The following is a 10,328-nucleotide window of genomic DNA, read 5'->3' on the forward strand; positions in this document are numbered from 1 at the left end:
ACCGTCTCTCTTTCGGGGTTTTAAGATTACCTTTGAGTATGGCAACCCTCAGATCGTTCATCTTATGGCCAGAGTCAGAGAAATGTTCGCCAACAGGACTGTCTCTTGTTCCGCGTGTAGAGCATTGCGCAGGTTTTGCATCTTGGGTCCTGGCATGGTTTTGTCCCGCATTCAGTTGTACTGCTGAATACTTTACTCCTCACCATAATATTCTTGAGATTACCACACCTAGGAGCCCTACGCAAGATCGCCAGGAAACTACAACCCATCCTCCAGGAAGATACAAGACTGCAACAGGTCTTCCCTGAAGCACCCTTATTATCATACAGACAACCCCATAATCTCAAGAATATTATGGTGAGGAGTAAAGTATTCAGCAGTACAACTGAATGCGGGACAAAACCATGCCAGGACCCAAGATGCAAAACCTGCGCAATGCTCTACACAGCGGACACAATACAAATACCACACAAGAATCGGGAATACAAAATCAGAGGAGGGTTCACCTGCTCCTCCAGCAATGTCGTGTACCTCATCATGTGCATGAAATGCCCAGGGGGCTGCTACTACATAGGTGAGACAGGACAGGGGCTAAACAAGAGAATGAACCTGCATCGCCACAGCATCACACGCGGAACAAGAGACAGTCCTGTTGGCGAACATTTCTCGGACTCTGGCCATAAGATGAACGATCTGAGGGTTGCCATACTCAAAGGTAATCTTAAAACCCCGAAAGAGAGACGGTTGCATGAATACAAATTTATGCAACTGTTCGGGACACTTACCAGTGGCCTAAACAGAGATCGAAATTTTATGAGTCATTACTGACACTAGCGAACTCTCTTCCCATGAGCGCTAAAGGCCATGTCTGTACATACTGTGCTATATGTATGCACACACAGCTGTCTCTCACACATACTTATACTCCTTATTTTTCCATCCATATACACCAATAGGGACCACATAGTATCCACACACACTTTTAGTTGTGCTACAAACTCTCACATTTCCACACCCACCCACACCATTTATATCCCTCTCACTCCACACACACCTTGTGTAGAGCACTGTTTATACTGTGGGCTCTCCATTCATTTTTATTCACACTGATACACATACACACTCTTTCTTCACTTGCTTTCAGTTACCCTTTGACACCTCTAGCCATAAAACACATCCACACCGGGGGAAGGACAAGCACAGATAACATTCCAAGAGACACTGTTTTTAAGTTATCCTTGCTTCATTCATTGTAACATCGCCGGAAGAAGAGATCAGTGTATCTCGAAAGCTCGCACAAATAAAAGCATTTCGTTAGCCACAGAACGGTATCATCTATTTATTTTTTGATTATTGAAGCTCGGCTAACACGGTACTGATACCTCTACATATATATATATATATATATATGCAAATATAGCTGTATGCTCATCTGCATGTCTTAGGCAGGTCTGCAACCCCGCCTTTCCCCATTATCACCCAGCATACAGCACTTCCACTGCAGCAAGGGATTCTGGGAAATGACATGCAAATGAGCACACAGTGTCACTTTTTGCCTCAATAACCATTTTTAACATGGTTCCCTATAGGCTTAAGCTTGCTGCATGGTCACAGCTTTGAGCACAGCCAGGGTTAAGGTGCATACCCAGAAAACCACCCACAGACAGCTGTTTCGACCTTGATGGGTCTCATCAGTGTGGGGTTGATTTTACTGGGATGCAAGAGAGGCTTATGGGATAGGCCAAACCATAATACTGAGTTAAGTTATGGTGAGTAAAAAAAGTGACAAAAACCCTCCACAGGAAAGCAAATATGCAAATATAGCTCAAAGCTGTGACCATGCAGCAAGCTTAAGCCTATAGGGAACCATGTTAAAAATGGTTATTGAGGCAAAAAGTGACACTGTGTGCTCATTTGCATGTCATTTCCCAGAATCCCTTGCTGCAGTGGAAGTGCTGTATGCTGGGTGATAATGGGGAAAGGCGGGGTTGCAGACCTGCCTAAGACATGCAGATGAGCATACAGCTATATTTGCATATTTGCTTTCCTGTGGAGGGTTTTTGTCACTTTTTTTACTCACCATAACTTAACTCAGTATTATGGTTTGGCCTATCCCATAAGCCTCTCTTGCATCCCAGTAAAATCAACTGCACACTGATGAGACCCATCAAGGTCAAAACAGCTGTTTGTGGGTGGTTTTCTGGGTATGCACCTTAACCCTGGCTGTGCTCAAAGCTGTGACCATGCAGCAAGCTTAAGCCTATAGGGAACCATGTTAAAAATGGTTATTGAGGCAAAAAGTGACACTGTGTGCTCATTTGCATATCATTTCCAAGAATCACTTGCTGCAGTGGAAGTGCTGTATGCTGGGTGATAATGGGGAAAGGCGGGGTTGCAGACCTGCCTAAGACATGCAGATGAGCATACAGCTATATTTGCATATTTGCTTTCCTGTGGAGGGTTTTTGTCACTTTTTTTACTCACCATAACTTAACTCAGTATTATGGTTTGGCCTATCCCATAAGCCTCTCTTGCATCCCAGTAAAATCAAGCCCACACTGATGAGACCCATCAAGGTCGAAACAGCTGTCTGTGGGTGGTTTTCTGGGTATGCACCTTAACCCTGGCTGTGCTCAAAGCTGTGACCATGCAGCAAGCTTAAGCCTATAGGGAACCATGTTAAAAATGGTTATTGAGGCAAAAAGTGACACTGTGTGCTCATTTGCATGTCATTTCCCAGAATCCCTTGCTGCAGTGGAAGTGCTGTATGCTGGGTGATAATGGGGAAAGGCGGGGTTGCAGACCTGCCTAAGACATGCAGATGAGCATACAGCTATATTTGCATATTTGCTTTCCTGTGGAGGGTTTTTGTCACTTTTTTTACTCACCATAACTTAACTATATATATATATATATATATATCTCTTTTGAATAAAATGGTCTTTTAGTTTAACTCTTTGGCCAAAGTGTTGTAAGCCCTTCAGCCCCTCCAAGGCAGACCACGTCTCAAGGGTCCTACTGTAACACTAATATAAATTCTTAATAACCTGTACATTACCAGGAAGAATGATTTATAATAAATCTGTCAAAATTAGTTGCATAGTTCTAAGTCTGATTGAAGCTCTTATTAACCTGTACAATACCAGGAAAAGCACTCTGTATTAGATTTGTCGCAATCAAACTGCACGCAAGTTCCCATGAGTGTGGAAGGTGGAATGGTGTAAGCTTTAACCATTTAAAAGTGGGAGGGGGTGAGCTTGAAACTAGGGAAGGAGGAGCCACCCTCCAAATCAGCCAGGACCAGCTGAACAAGAATTACAAAACATACAGGACCCCTATAAGCTCATATTGAACCCCCAAATAACCACAACATATATATAAGCGCATAAGTGTCAAAGAGGAGCGCTACTGAGCATGGCAATATATACAGTATTTAAAACCAGAGACAGAACATAAAACACAGACAGAGCCCAGTGCTACATCCAAAGACACAAATACACAGTATGTGTATATATATATATATATATACAGTGTTCGACAAACCTATACATTTGCTCGCCCCGGGCGAGTGGATTTAACCCCCGGGCGAGTAAATATTGGCCCAAGCAGCACACGTTTGGTACTAGGTGGCGAGTAGATTTTTTTGTGTGGCGAGTAGATTTTTTGGTGATTTGTCAACCACTGTATATATATATATATATATATATATATATGTAACGGGTATTCCACCCCACCCAATCTCATATATAGTGTGGGTGAGTAGAACATGCAGTGTTACCGGTGTGGTGCATTACCTGTTGGCTCGCAGGAGGGCTGAGCTTCCGCCACGGGGAACCTGGGGCAATTATACTAGGGGTAACCACTTACTCAATGGGTGCAGCGCCTCCACCTGCGATGGCTCCCACCAGAGGGGGAGTGGATCCCCGCAGGACAAACACAATGATCACATACACAATGTGGTATAATAACTAAGGACTTTACTAACATGTAATACGACACATCACATTCATAACATAACCTGTGTCCCTCTCAGGAGGAGACACTAACCGTAACGTCTCGCAGGACGATTCCCCAACACTAGGTGATCCCACCCAGTGTCCAAAGAACCCCACCCAATGTCCCGCACTCTTGCAGAGAATCAATGGGTGACTGCGCAGTCACTATTAAGCTAAGGGCCCGGTGGTGCACTTAGAACTGTAGATACCTGCCGAGCACTCCAGTGCTCGGATCAGCAACGCTTCACAAAGGGTCAGACGCGTGATGAATCCGTCTGATCCTATTCTGGCGATATTCTCTGTGGACCCCCAACGTGGGTCCGAACTCCGTCACTGGAACCGCAGCATCCGCTGAGTCCCTCGCTAACGATACAGCAACGTGACACACCCTGCACTACAGGCCGTCCCTATAGCACAGCATCCTTAAGTGGCTTAAGGGTCAATCTCCTAGGGCATTCGGGGTTGCCTATCCTATATAGGTAGGTCTTGTACCCACCCTACTCATAATACGGGCCCTGGGCCATGGATCCCCGGACTGGTTACCGCTATGAACCCCCCCCAGTTGCCTCGTACTACGCGCAACGCCGGCCTGGGCAATGGCTCCCCGGATTGGTTACCGCTATGAACCCCCCCTCGCCTCGCCACTCGCAACACGGACCCTGGGCTATGGCTCCCCGGACTGGTTACCGCTATGAACCCCCCAGCTGTCTCGTGCCACTAATTCACCTAAACGCCTGCCGCAACGCTCTGCAGACTAACCTCAGCCCCCTTTATCCCTGACTATTCCCCAGCTCTGACTACCATGAGTGACAGGGTCCCTCTCTGAGACTATCCCTGGCAACACTCACTAACCTGGGGTAATACAGGGTTAACTAGGGCCGTAGTGCAGGGAGTCTCCGGCTCCTGCACCCTACCTCCTTCCTTCCTTGGGCTCCTGACTCTGACTGCCGTACTCCAAGCCCGCCAAATGTCTCCACTTGCTTCTTAGAGATCCTGCAGCCCTATTGGCTCCTATGAAGCACCTGGTGTGCTTGGCCCTAAGCCTCATGGGAGTTGTAGTCCCATGGAGGCTGTACTTACATTGGGGCCGCGTGCGCGTCGTCCCTGCGCCTACACTAACCCCTAATGGCCGCCGCAATCTCTCCCTACCTCTCGCGCGACTCTCCTGGCTAGTTCCTACACTCGCGCGATCACTGCGCATGCGCGAGTGGAGGAGTAATGGCGGCGCCCTGCTCTGCGGCCGCCGGGACCTTAGAGACGCGATCGCGGCCTTAGCAACGGCCCGATCGCGTCCCCGGCAACCGGCCGCAGGCAGGAGAAGCCGCGCTGCTCCCTGCTCCAGCCCCCACCCTTGGAAGCAGCCGTCGGGGTTTTCAGTACCCGCGATCGAGCTGCGCCAGGGAAGGGGGGTCTCCAGGGAGAAAAAGGTGACATGGCTACATATATATATATATATATATAAACAAACATCACAGCTTGCACTCAATGTACTGGTTCATATAGACAGGTGCTAGTCTCAAATAATAGAAAAACAACATTACCATTCTCTCGTCCGGTAAAGAAAGACTGCACTCGGTTCAGTAATCATGAAAAACTGTATTGGGCATCTGAATAAAAAAAGATTGGGTGACTTATCTTTTTAATTCAGATGCCCAATACAGTTTTTCATGATTACTGAACCGAGTGCAGTCTTTCTTTACCGGACGAGAGAATGGTAATGTTGTTTTTATATATATATATATATATATACAGCAACTGTAAATATTACTGTATGTTCATTTGCATGTCTTAGACAGGTCTGCAACCCTGTCTTTCCCCATTGTCACCCAGCATACAGCGCTTCAACTGCAGCAAGGGATTCTGGGAAATGACATGCAAATGAGCACTCAGTGCCACCTTTTGTCTCAAGCTCGTATTACACAAGCCAATCCTCAAGCCACTGCATGCTGTTTTAAACACAGCTTTTAAACAGAGGCTGGGATGAGATGCAACGCCATTAGACCTACTCACATACATGTTTCAACCTTGATGGGTATCATCAGTGTGAGGCTGGTCTTAATGGCTTGCAGGTTTGAGACTAGACTAGGTAATCACCACTGTCATTAAGGTTATGGTGGGTAAAAAAAGTGACAAAAACCCTCCACAGTAAAGCATAAAGCAACTGTAAATATTACTGTATGTTCATTTGCATGTCTTAGACAGGTCTGCAACCCTGTCTTTCCCCAATGTCACCCAGCATACAGCGCTTCCACTGCAGCAAGGGATTCTAGGAAATGACATGCAAATGAGCACTCAAAAGCTGTGTTTAAAACAGCATGCAGTGGCTTGAGGATTGGCTTGTGTAATACGAGCTTGAGACAAAAGGTGGCACTGAGTGCTCATTTGCATGTCATTTCCCAGAATCCCTTGCTGCAGTGGAAGCGCTGTATGCTGGGTGACAATGGGGAAAGACAGGGTTGCAGACCTGTCTAAGACATGCAAATGAACATACAGTAATATTTACAGTTGCTTTATGCTTTACTGTGGAGGGTTTTTGTCACTTTTTTTACCCACCATAACCTTAATGACAGTGGTGATTACCTAGTCTAGTCTCAAACCTGCAAGCCATTAAGACCAGCCTCACACTGATGATACCCATCAAGGTTGAAACATGTATGTGAGTAGGTCTAATGGCTTTGCATCTCATCCCAGCCTCTGTTTAAAAGCTGTGTTTAAAACAGCATGCAGTGGCTTGAGGATTGGCTTGTGTAATATGAGCTTGAGACAAAAGGTGGCACCGAGTGCTCATTTGCATGTCATTTCCCAGAATCCCTTGCTGCAGTTGAAGCGCTGTATGCTGGGTGACAATGGGGAAAGACAGGGTTGCAGACCTGTCTAAGACATGCAAATGAACATACAGTAATATTTACAGTTGTTTATGCTTTACTGTGGAGGGTTTTTGTCACTTTTTTTACCCACCATAACCTTAATGACAGTATATATATATATATGTAGCGGTCATGTAAAATGGCTACAGTCATCTCTCCTGCTGACAGTAAGGCCTGGTAAATTGTGGGCATGCCAGCAGTAATTATGGAGGTTTGCCCTCACACCCTGGTGAGGTGCCCTGTGTATGGATGGGAGTGGTCACATGCTCTGACTCCATGGTTAGTGATGTCAGAGGTGTGTCAGCCTCCAGAGTATACATAAGGCACAGCACTGATCCAAAGTTCTGAGTTGTTGCTGAGGAGTTCCTGTTGCTGTGCTGCTGTGTTCAGTAAGAGGCAGATGGAGGTCTGCAACATTGTTGCAGTAGCCTGAATGCAGAGCTGTGAGTCTGGCAGCACAAGCAGACAGAGACAAGCTGCCTGAGAGAACTGTGACCAGGGACCTGGCACAGGGCCGAGATCCCTGCGGGGATAGGGAACCCACCTATTAAGGGAAGGCGTACCTTTCGGAGGGAAGCAGCTGGAAGATGGAGGGCTAAGTACACCCCATTGTGGAGGGCAGCTAGCCCACCTCAAGCAATAAAGATGCTCTTAATCACAAACCCTCTCGTGTACATGTGTGGAGTAATTGCACAGAGAGGAGCACCACAGAGGAGTTCCTCGCCAGGACCATCCCCAAGTGACCGAAGGGACCCTGATGAGGTGGAGGCGCTGCACTGGAACTAGGTAGGACTCAGCACACTACCTCAGCTGCCTGTCTGGACGGGTCCTCCCCACACACCATCATGCGGGAGACTCAGGAGTCCTGTTGCCAACAGGTGCACCACCAGACACTACCACACTGTAATGGGGACCGGTTAGACCACAGGGGCCAATGTGAGATTGGGTGGGTCAGGCCGGGCCAGAAATACCGTTACATATATATATATATATATATATATATATATATATATATATATATATATACAGTGTTCGACAAACCTATACATTTGCTCGCCCCGGGCGAGTGGATTTGGTACTAGGTGGCGAGTAGTTTTTTTGGTGATTTGTCAACCACTGTATATATATATATATATTCAATAAAATGGTCTTTTAGTTTAACGCTTTGGCCAAAGTGTTGTAAGCCCTTGAGCCCCTCCAAGGCAGACCACGTCTCAAGGGTCCTAACCCTAATATAAATTCTTAATAACCTGTACATTACCAGGAAGAATGATTTATAATTAAAAAAAAAAAAAGACTCCTGTAAAACCTGGTAAGACTGTTCAGGTTTTAAGGGAAACTGGAGAGCAACAGAGATATTCCCAAGATTCCAGGGACACTACTCCAGGAGCCTGGGGCACATTCAGACGTAACAGATCTGGAAAAGGATCTTATTGGGGGTCAGATTATGTTATAAAATATTTTAAATGTAATGAGGTTGGTCATAAAGTCAAGGACTGCCCCCTTAATGATGAACTCATGGAATGCAATGTGGGTGAAAAGATGGGACCATACTCATTTTGTGGATGTATTGGATCTACTAATAATGAGGGTGGTAATTTTCATTTGTGCTATGTGAAGGTGAATGGGAAAATGTGTAGAGCACTGCTTGATTCAGGAAGTATGGTCACCTTAGTAGCAAAGCCTGTAATTCCCAACGTGAAAATAGATAATATACAGAAAATGGAAATTATTTGCATTCATGGTGATAAAAGGGAATATCCCACAGCTGAGGTACATATTGGAAACCAGTGTGGTACCCTAAATTACCGGGAGGTTTTATTACCCAGATTAGCCCATGATGTGGTGCTCAGTAGAGATTTCCCCAACTTTCTAGAGTTATGTTCATTAACAGAGAAGGCAGCCCAAGGCTCATTAGAGAAGGGTCAAACTAGTGAGGAACATGTCTTTCCGTTTTCTGAGGTTGATTTGGAGATTTTCCAGGATTGTAATGGGAAAGAGAAACATAACAATTACTGCCCTTTGCCGGTCTTACTAGGGAACAACCCGGTTGACAGCAGGGAAGAGCCTGGTACTAGCACAGAGAAGGATGATTTGCTGGATTTGGGAGTCAGTCCTGTTAATTTTAAGAGTGCCCAATGGAAAGATCCTACTCTAGACTCTGCTAGAGATAATGTCCAGGTTGTGAATGGGGTTGCTACGCAGCCAGAAAATGTGTTACCTAATCCCTACTTTGAAGTGATAAATGACCTAATTTATAGAGTAGGAAGAAAGGTCTCAGCCATCACTAAGCAGTTACTTGTTCCCCAAGCTTTCCGTAACATTGTACTAAACCTTGCACATAGCCACATACAGTACTGGGAGGACATTTGGAAGTTGAGAAAACGAGAGAGAGAATCCTTAGGGGGTTTTACTGGCCTGGGGTGCTTGCTGCAATAACAAACTATTGCTCCTCATGCCCTGAGTGCCAGCGCTCAGCCCCTTTCAAGGCTTTCTGTAGCCTCCTAGTGCCCTTACCTATAATTGATGTATCCTTTGAACGGATAGCTATTGACTTGGTGGGCCCTCTTTTAAAATCCGCTAGAGGGCATCAGTATATACTGGTTGTTCTGGACTATGCAACCAGCTATCCCGAGGCAATACCCCTACGTAATATCTCTGCAAAAACCATAGCAAATGAGCTAATACTGATGTTTAGCAGGTGAGTATTCCAAAGGAAATCCTGACAGACCAAGGAACCCCTTTTATGTCTAGGGTCACAAAAGAATTGTGCAAATGTCTTCAAGTGAAACAAATTAGGGCCTCCGTATATCTTCCCCAGAATGATGGCTTAGTGGAAAGATGTAATAAGACCCTTAAAGGTATGCTATGGAAGGTAATTGACACAGATTGGAAAAATTGGGACTTTTTGTTACCCTACCTAGTGTTCTCCATTAGAGAAATACCCTAAGCTGTCACGAGAGAACAGACAATATATCTAATAACAAGATTGAACAAGATTAGGATATAGTAAACTGAATGAGTTTATTTCCTATGAGCAGAAAAGACAATACATCAAGCAAATAACATTACAGAAATATTTACACAGCCGAATAGCTGCTCCTTAAGTTGTTACAATCACGACAAGCACAGGAATAAGGGGTGCAAGCAACTATATAGGTGCAGGCCCCCATTCCTAAAATGGCAGTTCAGTTATTGGTGAACAATTACATTGTCCCAATCACAGGTTGACAGGTAACGCGAGAAGCAGGGTTTACCCAGCCCCTCATTAATACACCCCTCCCCTGTTCTTACTTGGCCAGCCCATTTATAAAAAAATATGACATGAGGACTGGGTGCCATCCTGGCTAGCAAAAATGCTTATTGTGCAGGGGACTTTCATGTAGGATGTTACATGTAACAGGTCACAATGGTTAGTGTCCATCCGTGACACTTGGCTGCATATGCAATGAGGCGAGTCACCTCC

The sequence above is a fragment of the Ascaphus truei genome, chromosome 2 (genome assembly GCF_040206685.1).
Source record: "Ascaphus truei isolate aAscTru1 chromosome 2, aAscTru1.hap1, whole genome shotgun sequence".
In the NCBI taxonomy this organism is placed as follows: domain Eukaryota; kingdom Metazoa; phylum Chordata; class Amphibia; order Anura; family Ascaphidae; genus Ascaphus; species Ascaphus truei.